Source organism: Hibiscus syriacus, unplaced genomic scaffold (genome assembly GCF_006381635.1).
Source record: "Hibiscus syriacus cultivar Baekdansim isolate YM2019G1 unplaced genomic scaffold, ASM638163v2 tig00008146_pilon, whole genome shotgun sequence".
NCBI lineage: Eukaryota > Viridiplantae > Streptophyta > Magnoliopsida > Malvales > Malvaceae > Hibiscus > Hibiscus syriacus.
The window spans coordinates 1,155,095-1,166,282 of record NW_024062154.1 but is presented as its reverse complement, the minus strand read 5'-3'; positions in this window follow the sequence as shown (position 1 = coordinate 1,166,282).

Here is an 11,188-nt window from a genome sequence, read left to right as displayed (position 1 = left end):
ACATGAATAAGGAAGCATGAGTAACTTGTCACATGAAAGATGATAGCATGAATGAATGCATTATATGATCAAATTCTGAACTTTAAGTAGGATGTCATTTCATTTGCATTATGGTAAGTTTAATTTGTAGCATATAGTGTGCTTTGGTTTGGTTTAATTTAGACTTGTGCATGGAATATGGACATTTTAATATATATTTTTTTGAGTATGTTATGATTGATTGATGGTTTGATATGATGTTAATATGCATGATTAGACAATTAGATAAATATGCAAAATGATTAAGTATATTAAACCATTTGATAAAAATGTGGTATACGGACGTTTCAAAAATGTTGAAGGGAAAAAAATAAGAGTATTGCATTACATAATCATATAAACCAACATCTATTTAAGACATGCATCGAAATCATGTTGACATAGGATACATCTGCCTTTCCATATTGGAGAAAGAACATGATTTTTAGAAAAGAGAAGAAATTCTAGGTGAGTGTTAGTGCATGTCAAACCAATCCAAATTCCTGGACATAATGATTAGAAGAATGATATTAAAAAGAAGAAAGAAGTTTTAGACAAGTGACATCAAAAACATATGTTTGAATCTCATGTATGATAATAAGTCATCTATATCATCAATAAGTCTTTCGAGTATGGTGAAATATCTTTAAACTATAAGTTTATCTTTAGAACATGATGATAAGTTCTTCAAGTCATCTATAATACCTTCGGAAAAGATGTCAAAACTTTCAGACTATCAACAGTCTTTAAAGCATGATGAAAAGACCTTTGGACAATCTATAAGACCTTTATGCCCTCTGTAAGATATTTGAGTGTGATGTCAGATCTTTGGGCTATCAATAAGACTTATGAGCATGAAGAAAAGAACTCTAAAACCATCGGTAAGTCTTCTGAGTGTGATGCTAATACCTTCAAGTTATCTATAAAACCTCTTAGTATAATGCTAAATCTCTTAAAATTTTATAGTAAAAAAGATGAACAATTTATCATTCAAAATCTCATTATTTTAAATTTAAATGAAAAACATCATTCAACACTTCAATTTTAAAGAGTGATTCATTCGAAGTCTCGTCACCTCAAATTAAAGGAGAAAGATAACTTTCATCACATCAAGTTGAAGGAGATATTCATTTATCATTTGAAGTCTCATTGCCTCAAGTTGAAAGGACATTAGATCTCTCTCTGCTTCAAGTTGAATGAGAGATTCATTCAAAGTCGCATTGTCTTAATTTAAAGGGGCGCTATATCTCTCATTGAAATTACACTTTCTGTCATCTCGCCTTTTTAGTTCTTGTAATTTAATCTTTTTTTTTTTGTATGATTTCGTTGCTTTCTAGGCTCTAGCCTTGTAGTTTTGGAACTTGTTCGATTAGGTCATTGAAATTAAAATTGGTTTATAAACTTAGCCTTATTTCTTAATTGGATTCAATTTAATCCATAATTTGAAATTAGTTACTGAATTTGACTTAAATTCTTAAAATCTTCAATTTTAGACCAGAATTTGATATAAGTTGATGAATTTGGCCAAAATTTCTTAATTCAGTTCAATCATTAAGTTGAATTTGATTAACAAAAATTTTGACATGAATCTTTTGATTGACTTTAATTTGACCATAATGTAGCTTCTTAACAAGTTTCTAACCTCATGCAACATATCTTACAATTTAATTCTTATGCATGTTTATTATTATTTTTATATTATTATTTATCATCATTAGAAGTGTTATTAATTATGTCTTTGTAATCTCCCTTTATAAATAACATAATTCTTTTAAGATATCAACTTTTGAGTATGGGGGTAATTCAACCTTTCTTACACGTAATCGACTCTTAAATACAACCATGATTTTGATATAGACGCAAACCAGACTTATGAATGTTCGATAATACCTAGAGTCAGGGGCGGGGCTCTGTTGGTGCCCAAAAGGGCCCCAGACCTGTTAAAAATCTAGTATATTCGATATAATTTTGGTCTAATAATAATTTGGTTCATGTAAAAATAAATATTTAAATTGAAAAATATAAGAATTTATTAAATACTTAATTGAATAGGGGTTGGACTAAAGAATGATAACCTCGTTCTCAAATTTTTGGTATAGTAACAATTTAAGTTATTGTAAGTTTAAATATTAAATAAATTAAGTGTTGTCTTGTGAATTTTGAGTTTTTTATATATAAATATGAGGTGAATACAACTATATGTACAAACTCTCAATCATTTGACAATGAATGCTTATTCTCTTAAACACACAATGCTCAATTTCGAGAACTCAATGATAACAACAATCCCTTAATCATTAAGGTCGCTTGGTTCGTGCTGAATTTTGAGTATGAATACCTAATAAGTCATTTTATTTTTCTTGAATAGTCTAATATTTTTCCATCTGTCAATATTTAATACTAATTCCGTCCCTGCCTAGAGTTTATGGAAGACTCAACACGTCTGAGCCACTGTAAGATGACTTCTACACTAAACAAAACATTAATAAATTAATTAATCATTATTAAATTATTTCAAATGATTATTGAATTATTAAGAAATTGTTAAATTTAAATATTAGATATTAATTGATTTATTTTGAATTATGAATATTTTGACAAAATGCATAAGTTTTTAGGTCTAAAACTGTTATTATACCATGTTATATCATCGTTAATTAAGTCAACAGTAAAATTTAATGGCAAGTGATAAAAAATAAACAAAATTTCATGTATGATTTTAAAAAAATAGTTGGTAACCAAAACAAAAACACAAGAATAACTAGATGGCCTAATAAATAATTTACCCAAATTATTATACAAAAAATTCACATTATTTAATTGTTACAGATTTTATCATTTTACTCGTTTTTTTAATGTAAGTTTTTTTTCTTTTTTTTTTTTTTGTTGCTTATTTTAAAATATAAGAATCAAAATGATAAAACAGTAACTTGTAAAACATTTTGTGGTTTGTTTCAATAAACAAACTTTAATATCCTTTTATTTTTTTTAAATGCATAATCTGATAATAAACAAATAATTAAAATACTTTTTTCATTCTGAAAAATGAAACCACATAAATTCAAAAAAAAAAAAAACTCATGCAGAGACCTTATTCTTCATTACAATCCTGGTGACTCTCCTTCCCTTGAAGGTAACATGAGAATAGTGAAGAAGCCTGGACCTCCTAAACAACCTAAGTATGTCCTTCACTTCCTTCTCATTACACTCCTCCACAGCCACCACTATCACTCCACCTTTTCTCACAGTCCTCTCCATCTCCCCTGCACACTGCAAAGGATACAATGCCTCTTCCAAATGACCGGTGATTACGACATCGAAAGTCCCATCGAAGAAAGGAAGATTATGGGGATCGGCACGGCTAACCAAAGGCAACGACTCCACCAGTTCAACACCTGTGACATCCTCTACACCCATTTTGGTTAGAGCCATGATCTCATGACCAGCCCCAGCTGAGACACACAGCACTCTGGAGTGGTTCTTTAGGACACCCAATTGGTACAGTTGGGTGAAGAATCGAGTGTAGGAAGAAACCTTGGTTGTCCAAGATTTAGAGGACCAGAGGCGATCGTTCTTCTTGTGAAGAGGGAGGTAGTAACGGGCGGTGAAGTCGCAGGTGGATTTCGGGAATCTAAGGTGAGGCTTTTTCGGAGCTTTAGCTGGGATGCATGTTTCTGGGACATGGAGTAGGAGCAAAAGGAGAATAAGTGTTGCTATAGCGGTTGATAGGAATGATACTTTGTTTAGGACTCTCTGTATGTGCCTCTCCATTTTAGTTTTCTTATGTGATTCGAGACTTTTACCACAGAATCGGGGCAGTCTCTTTCTCCAATAATGAGCAGAATCTGAGCATCAGAACAGGATGTTTATGAGAGAGGATTGGTTTTATGTCTCTGTTTCTGCGTTTCCTCTTCTGTTCACAAAATGGTGAGCTTTAGAATTGTCAGAGTAAGTATACAGCACATCTTCCCTTGAACTGGAACCAATTCCGGTGAGAATCTTTGTATTCTATTGCACTTGTAAACTGCAATACAATAGACGATACATGCACGAACCGTTAGGCTAAATTTAAACTGCAAAGTTATTGCATGAAAGACGACAAAATGGCCCTAATCATAAACAATGCAAATAAAAAGATATTCATGAACTAACCAACTGATTAAATGTCTTGAAAAGGGTTCCCAAAATCCATGACAAAGAGAAGTTGAATTCATGTTGTCTTGTATAGACCATTATTCATGTAATAGGGAATTTTTAAGCTTATGAATTGCTAAATAGAAGCACAAACTGACCATTACAAGACCAAATCAAATGATAAACACGATGCTGGATTTGCATCCAGCAGCTGCAAAAACCATCAACATGTGAAGAATAACAAGCTAATCTAGATGGCATTTTTTCGAACTATCAAGAATATCAGGAAATATGACTCAAGCCTTGAGGCCTTGACATATAGATTATGAACAAATAAGAGTACACAACTGGGCAGCCATGGTCCAGGCCTGTGGCCTATAACCTATTTAGAGAGTATCTCAACATAGTAATGATCATATCAAATACTGAAAAGCAGGATATATTGCTCTTAACGTAAAGGCAAATTAAATTTGAATTATATCTGAACTTCTGCAAACTCCTAATTGTTAAATCAGAAACTCAAAATTTACCAACTCAAGATAGACCACAAAAATATAAGAACCTAAAATTGTCTTTTAGGTGAAAACTGAAACTTTTAGGTAAAGCTATGTGTTTTCACTGAATGATTACACAACCAATGCCAGTGTCATGCACTGTAATTAGACTATAACTCATAATTCTAAAAAGTACAATAAAATTGAAAATACACAAGTAAAATATATATGTAAAACTGATCTTCGAAATAGGCCTCAATCAACTGCAAATATTTAAAACTTGTTAAAACGTCTGAAACATGGATATGTGTATATGACCAAGGGTCCTCCAAATACATGGAAAAACTCATAGATTTACCAATGGTGAATTGTTAGAAGTTTTTCCACCGACGAGGTTGGTTCAAGTGGTAAGCAGCTTGATATGGACTAAGCAAGTCTCCAGTTCTAGGCCTTGTCTATATAGAAAATCCCTGCTTGGAGACTCACCCACCAAAGTCAAGTATGCGATGTGGGTCAATCCAGATTAGTCAAGACGAAACCCTGAACTGGGAGGGCAACAAAAAAAAATCCATAACCGTATAGGACACCTACCCAATCCAGTTGAAAGGTTTATAATCCAGGTGTTGCTTTATGGGAAAAAGTAATATCCTCATATCTCATCAATCTCATGATTGATGACTCAAGATCAAATGATAGTGAAGTTAACGATTTCATAAAAGCTAATGCACAATTCCACCTTCAGGGATAGACAACAATATGAACCGGTTGGTAGCAGCAATGATAATGAAAATCAAGGAAGCTACTGAAAGCAACGACTCTTATCATGGACAACATATCGAACCAGGTCATATTCATTAAGCATATACTATGTTAGATAACCAACAAAATATACAACTTGCTAAACTCAATAGCACCAAAAGTGAAGCATGAGGGTTAACAGAAAGCACACATAAGAGCAAGCTTGGATTAAAAAAGGTACAAATTGACAAGCCTAGCTTGCAGAAGGCATTGGTTAAAGGAGATGAAGATGCTAACCTTGAAAGAACAACATATAATGCAACCAATTGATATGATCAAGCAAATTTGTTGAGCATTCAAAAAAGATTCAACTTCTATTAGTCCCAACTACCGGGGAAAATTATCCGCATCAATATTCCTAGAATGTAGCCAATTTAAAACACATCTCTTAAGATTTTCATGGTAGACTACTGCTAATCACTTAATTGCAAAGAAAATCATACGGCACGGAAACAAAGGTTGAAACAGCATAGCATTAAGAAAGAAAAATAGAAAACCATGCAAATGGCCTCTGATCTCAGAATTATGAGTGGGCACTCGTAGTTTTAACAAAGCTATTTCCATTAAGAGCCTACATCAAAGCAGCTTGAGTGAGAAATATTCTTCATATAAACAAAAAATAGAAGATATTGTCGATATCATAGCTGATAGCAAATGCAGGAATTGACAATCAGAAATAGCTGATCCACTTCAATGAGTTCCTAATCATTACAAAAAAGAAAAAAAAAGTATGCTGCAAAACGAATTTGCAGAAGAAGAATGAAAAGAAATTACAGTTTCCAAACATGAGAATTAGAAATATAAAATAGAACATGCAGAATCTTGAAGATAAAAACCAAAATTTTAACCTTGGAGCAGGAACAAGCATCCCGTCGTCGGCTTCGTAAGCATCAGATGGACGTATAGGTGGAACAAATATATGAAGTGGGCTTCCTCATGAGGCCTAAATTTAGTGTGTTTTAACTACTAATTAAATGAAATTAATTTTAAATATTTAAAAACAATAAAAGTATAATATTATTTAAATTTCAGTGAAGAAATAACAAAAGATATCACGATTAGAATAATAATATAATTGATATCACGATTTACCTTATTATTTAATGTATAAATTGAGTCTTGTACGTTTTAAATAGTTATAATCATGGACAGTGTTGGTTTCCTCCCTTATTACTTTTCCAGAGAAAAATATTAAAGGTGACACTTGACAACATTTATAATAATTCATAATATTAAATTTATATTTATTTTAAAAGGTCATCTTCCTAATTGTCTCTATGGTAGTACTGTTAACAATCATGAAAATATTTAAAATTTTATTTTTTATCTTTTAATAATTTAGAGTCATTATTTATAAGATATTATTTGTTCAAAAATATTTAGTTACGCAGCTTGTACACCTATACATACAAACATAAATTTTTTAAACAGGACAATTTTTTTATCATTAAAATTATGAGTTCTTACATTTTAGAAAAATGAATTTATTGCATTTACTATAAGTATAAAATAATTTTGTTAATTTGATTTTTCTTTTTGAAAAGTCTACATTATTTTTTATGATTTTATTTCAATTCAATACCTGCTACGAAGGAAACCAATTATAAATTTAATGGATTATTTTTTCCCATTTTTATTTTTCAGCTTTTAAGACATATTTTACATGTTCAAACTATAATATTCTGTCGTAATTTTACGCTACTATCTGTCTTATTTTTTTTTATTTGGAAAAATTCACACCAACTATACTAATAATAATCTTATTTAAATTCAAATCACTTAAAAAAATAGCATCCTCTATCACAATGACCACTTCTTAATATATATTTTAAATCATTTAATTGTCTTTCAAGCAGCAAGCATAAAAGTAATATTTATGTTATTTTCATGAATAAATATATCATCTCCAAATAATTTATTTTTATTCATATAGATATCTTTAAATAAACAAACATAGAAGTAAACACTAAAATTATTTGGGGTTGAAAAATTAAGAGAAAACTATGTCTATATATATATATATATATATATATATATATATATATAACTAGGGCAGATCAATAAAATTTTAATTGCACCGTCCACTTTTCAAAACATTTTGTTTTTACTTTTTATGTCCATTTTTAAATAATAATTTTATGAATTTACTTAACGATAAAATAAAATGTTTTTGCCTTATAAGTTTCAAATTTGAGCAACTGCATTTGTAGGGTGTGTGCTTAACCAATGACAAAGAAATACTCTTAACATATACTACATTGTAATCACCTTGTAGACAGTAATTTTTGTCCAGTTAATATATATTATACTACTACTATTATTATTATTACTTTTATTACAAGCCCAATACAATAAACCCAATTTGGGCCCCGAAATAAACAAACCCAAAACCCCAAATACAACAAACCTCAGTGACTCACCGGACTTCACCTCTTTTACCGGTTCAAGAGGAGCACCACGGGGCCTATAAAAGCCCGAACCTGCAAAGAAGAAGAACACACAATAACAACAGATAGAGACCAACAGAAACGAACAACGAAGAGCAAAAAACAACAACCGAAAGAAACCACAAACAACAACTACAAAAAAAACACATAAAGGAGAAACCGAAAGACTTACTTGTTCGTTAAAGAAGCCAAACGTCATCGGAAATGTCATTTCAACGAAGGTAAAACACCTATATCTAGGGTATTGGAGGGAATTTTAGGGGGGGGGAAGATCGAATCCGAGTTTGTGGTGTTGTGATTTTTAGTTTGAGGTATTTTTCTGAACTCCGTCCACCATGAACGGTGGCCCGTGGTGGTCACCGGCGTCGATGTATGTTGTTCCCTTCCGACAACTGAAAGTAGAGAGAGGGCAGAGAGAATTCTTTCTCTCCTTTTAGAGAGAGAAAGAAATTGAGAAAATGAGAAATTTGGCCTTAAGAGCCGGTTAATAGCCTATTTATATCCCTCCCCAAAAGATGTTGTTTTGGGGAGGGGCTTCTGTGTAATTATTATATGGGTAAATCCCATCTATGGTCCCTATACTTTGCAAACTTTACAATTTAGTCACTGGAAATTGATTTATGTGTATTTTAATTTGACTTTCAAATTTTATTTTATGTCTATTTTAGTCATTAACCGTGTTTATATCTGTTTTAGGTAAAATAACCAGTTTAGTCCCTATTATTTTAATAATTTACATTTTAATCCTGAATTGTTATTTATTGTTAAATTACACTTCTAATACCTAGATTTTGTAATATTTTTGTTTATGGACATTGATTTCGATGGTTTACAATTTAGTCCCCGAATTTTAATGTTTTTTAATTTTAAATATTATTATTGGTTTATTTATAATTTTAGTACTTAATATGTTAATTATTTAATATTGTTGTCATGATTTTTTTATTTTTATAATTTAATCATTAAATTTAACATGTTTATTATTTTAATCATTTATTTAAATATTTTGCTAATTTTTGTTAATTATAATATTTTTAAATATTATTTTACTCGAGTAATTTATAGAAGCATGCCTTAACTAACAAGGAGTGTGTTTCTAAGGATTATTCTTATAAAATAATATCCCATTTTTAATTTGCAATTATCATAGTTTAAATATTATTCAAATTTGCCAATTTTAATAATTAAGATGACGTATAATCGTGTAAGCACCAATTTTGGGCGTTGTGGGGGTGTTAATCACTCCCTACACGTAACCGACTCCCGAACCCTTTTCAAAATGAATCCCTGGTCAAACACATATAATTTTTTTATCTTTTAAAATTATTTTTCTTAAAATTATTTTAAAATGTATTTTTAGGTATTCGACTTACCTAACCCAAAAGTCGATGGCGACTCAAAATTTGTCTATTTATTTAAAACCCGACATGTTCCCAATATTAAGTCGGATCAATTCCTGAAAAAGCCCTAAAAAGTCAGCGAGGACCATTTCGACAGCTTGGCGACTCCGCTAGGGACATCATTTTTTTAGAGAGTCAAGCTGTAACCGATTATACATCTTCTTTTTAAGTTACAAATAGAAAATATGAATGATATTTAAATTTTGATAATTAATTATTTTTAGTTATACTAATTTATTTAGTTTTTGTGTTTCAGATTTATAACTTTTTTTAAGTTGATTGTTCTGAGATCGAGGTAAAAGTTTGTGAGTTTCCCCTCACACACTACAACTGTTTGATATTGAGAGCCTTTTAACTGTGCTCTGTCCCATTAGGTAGGGGTAAACGCTACGCTTACGTGAGAAAAATTATTTTTCTCCGCATGAGCTTTATCAAGTAACATCTAGGATACATATGCCTTATGTTTACGAGTGAAACATCACGTTTAATCGCATGGATATGGGGAAATGAATCCTCTCGAATTGAACTCAATCCGTTTAAACATATAATGGGTGACGATCGAGGGTCTGGTAGGCTCAAGGGGCACCAGCAAAAGACAATTCAAGTATCATGTTAGTAGTACCGAATTTATGCCCGTTTTATATTAATTTTTTGTTTGTAGGGGAAACTCAAACTAATCTTTTCCTCGAATTTATTTATTTCGTAAGAAGCATGAGAACTAGAAAATTATGCGGGTAGGTCTCTGTGCGAAGCATGCGAACTAGAAAGCATGAGGTTAGGATTTATATGTTGAACTGAGCATGGCAAAGTAAATACCATAATGAATATGATCTTTTATTTCTATTAATTCGAATTAAAATTTCCTTTTTGACTTATTTTTCTCTGTTTTTTATTCTGTATTTACATTTATGTTTTGATTTTGTTATTTGTACTAACTTGTGTCTTTATGTTGCTTTCGTTTTACTTGCATTACTTGACCATGTCATAAAGGTGTGATTTGAGAGTGGTAATTAAAGTGAAAGGTTTTCATAATGGGCAAAGGGTTTCATGATCAAACAAACTATAACACATCTAAGGAATGGCATTTTAAGGAAACTCTGAGGATAATGGAGAGCTATGCACCCAAAGATCCAGTTAGATTGATACCAAAAGTATTCAAAACTAAAAGTATTAGTAGGGGCATCCAGAAGAAAGATGATTCGCTAAAGTATGAGACTCAAATTCATCATTTAAATATCGAAAACGATAAATTGAGCGCAGAGATAAAAGCCCTGCGTAATGATTTTCAAAGGATTAGTTTAGCCTTTAAAAATACTGGAATGGGAAACACCCCGGAAGAATGGACAACAAGGGTCATTAAACTGAAAAATGATGCTGAGCAATGAAGAAAAATAACAAGGTGAAAGAAGGTCGAGCCAAGAAATTCTCTTATGATTTATGGATTACTGAAGAATGGCGCAATATAACTGTAATCAACTTGAGAATATGTCAAGACGAAAATCAGATGTTGAATGTATCTATAGCCAACATGGAAGCTTCATATCAGATCCATCAGTGTGAGATTGATGCTGAACTAGAAGCCACTAGGGCCAAGAACAATACATTAATGAAGTTTGTAGATGATTACGGAGATCTTGTACAAGGACTTCTTGACCATAAAGAATCTCTTACAAGAGAGAATGAACAATATTGTCTATAACTTTGAGAATTAACGCAAAGGATTCAGGAAAAAGACAATGTCAAAAAGAAAGTTGTTTTTCAACCCATTAATGTGGCTCATAAAATGGTTGACTTAGCTGGATTTGCAAGAAAATTAAAGCATATTGACAACTCAACATCCGAGTATGAGTGAAAACTAACTTGGCTATTGAGAAAAATAGAGAAATTAGGAGTGAAA